This window comes from Oryctolagus cuniculus, unplaced genomic scaffold (genome assembly GCF_964237555.1).
Source record: "Oryctolagus cuniculus unplaced genomic scaffold, mOryCun1.1 SCAFFOLD_38, whole genome shotgun sequence".
Classification (NCBI taxonomy): domain Eukaryota; kingdom Metazoa; phylum Chordata; class Mammalia; order Lagomorpha; family Leporidae; genus Oryctolagus; species Oryctolagus cuniculus.
The window spans coordinates 1,020,570-1,022,894 of NW_027208391.1; positions in this window are offsets into that span (position 1 = coordinate 1,020,570).

Here is a 2,325-nt window from a genome sequence, read left to right on the forward strand (position 1 = left end):
ATGTTTGAATTGTTAAATGGTATTTAAAATAGTGAGTGCTCGTGTGTAGAAAACCACAGTGGCTGTTCCAAGTGCCAAAAACTCTTGAAGGCAGCTAAGCTTTGAAGTGGTCTTTGAATATTTGAATACATTTATTTTGATAAATAATGTCATTGAATACTCAGAGTCCAGGTGTGAGTTGATTTGATTTTGGTAACTGGAAATATGACCAACATAAGATCTTTGTAGTAGAGAAGAAGCATGCATTACTGAATCTGTGCAGGGAGAACTGACAGCCCCCAGAGCTGAGATGAGCGTGGCAAGGAAGATGCTCTTTTCTAAACCTAAGTCACAGCACATCTTTAGAATGACCCAGGGTTAAAATTCTAACAGAATCTTTTATTAAACATCAAGGTCTTTGATGAGAATAGAACATTGACCTAAATCCCTTCTTGAGGATTAAGAACCAGCTAAATAGCAGGCTGCGGTGGTGACGTCGAAGGGGTTGGGGCCCAGGGTCGGGGGTCGCAGGTCCCAATGGCTGGCCCAGAATGGTCATGGGCTCCCCGGGTCATGGGCCAGCACTGCAGCACGGGGCTCCAGAGGTCAGGGGAAGCCTGCTGGGCCACTTCCTGCTTCCTTCCTTGGGCAGAGGTCAGGGATCACAAAGTGACCTAAAGTGACCAGTTCAGGGCAGAAATCCCTGAGGCACCACTGGGTCCTGGGCCTGGCCCATGGGTGGAAAGAAGCAGAGGGGAGATGCACAGGACCTGTGGGCCAAGGCTGCAGGTGTTCCTGTTGGCCCCCGGGCACCAACGGGGCCTCAGCCCCTCTCACAATGGAACCGCATGTGTACCTCACACCATTTTTACCCCTAATTCCACTTTAAAGAAAGGTTTATCAAGGTCGGTGCCGTGGCATGGGGGTGCAACCACAGCCTGCAGGGCCCACATCATGGGCGCCAGTTTGCGTCCCTGCCACCCCACTTCCTATCCCACTCCAGCCAATGAGTGCAGCGGTGATGGACAGGTGCTTGGACCCCACACCACGCAGGAGACCTGGGTGGGGGCGCGTGGGTCTTCAGCCTCACCCAAACATTGGGGGATCAAACCAGCAGATGGAAGACCCCCGTCTCTATGCCTTTCAAATAAATCTCTTAAAATAAATAAAAAAGAAATGCAAAAAAAAAAAAAAAGAACCAGCAAAATAGAAGTGATCTGTATGGAGACAAACACCAATGTTACAGTACTCAACTCTCCACTGCTCCAATGAACAAAGAAGACAAATAAGAGGGATATAGGCCTCCCCTTTTTTTGTTATCCTTCCCTTGGTTCCAACTAGCATGGGCTTCCAGAAAATGTACAGGGAATCCATTCTCTTCTGTGGTCAATGCATGATCTCAGAATTTCCCTTATTCATTTGCCTAACACATTTTGATTATGTTACTCTAGGTAAAGGGAAGGCAACAGAACTGCCCTTTTCCCCCAATTTTAAAATCTGTTATTTATTTGAAAGGCAGAGTTACAGAGAAGGGGTAGGGACAGATCTTCCATCTGCTGGTTCACTTCCCAAATTGGCCTCAGCTGAGCCAAGCTAAAGCCAGGCGCTTCTTCCAGGCCTCCCATATGAATGTAGTGGTTCAAGCACTTGGGCCACCTTCTGACGCTTTCCCTGGCACATTAGCAGGGAGATAGATTGGAAGTGGAGCAGCTGGGACTTGAATCAGCACCCATATGGGATGCTGGCACAGCAGGCCATGGCTTTACCCACTGTGTTGGTACCGTGTGTGTGTGTGTGTGTGTATGTATGTATTTTTATTTCAAAGACTCATTTATTTATTTGAAAGGCAAGGTTAGATAGGGAGAGACATAAGAAGAGAGATCTTTCAACCTCTGGTTCACTCCCCAAATGTCCACAACAGCAGAGGCTGGGCCAAGCCAAATCCTGGAGGCTGAACAGTGGACAATCTTTAGTTAATTTAAAATGAATAGGCTGTAGCTGGTGCTGTGGCATATAAGGTAAAGCCACCACCTGCAGTGCTGGCATACCTTATGGGCACTGGTTCATGTCCCAGCTGCTCTGCTTCTAATCTAGTTACCTGCTAATATGCCTGGGAAAGCAGCAGGAGATGGCCCAAATACTTGGGCCCCTGAATCCATGTGGGAGACCTGGAAGAAGCACCTGGTTTTGGATTAGCCCAGCTCCAGCTGCTTGCAGCCACATGGGGAGTAAAACAGCAGACAGAACATCTCTGTCTATTTATGTGTCTCTCTCTATAATTCTGTCTTTCAAATAAATAAATAAATCTTTAAAAAAGGTTTATTAACGTATGCTATAATCCAATCC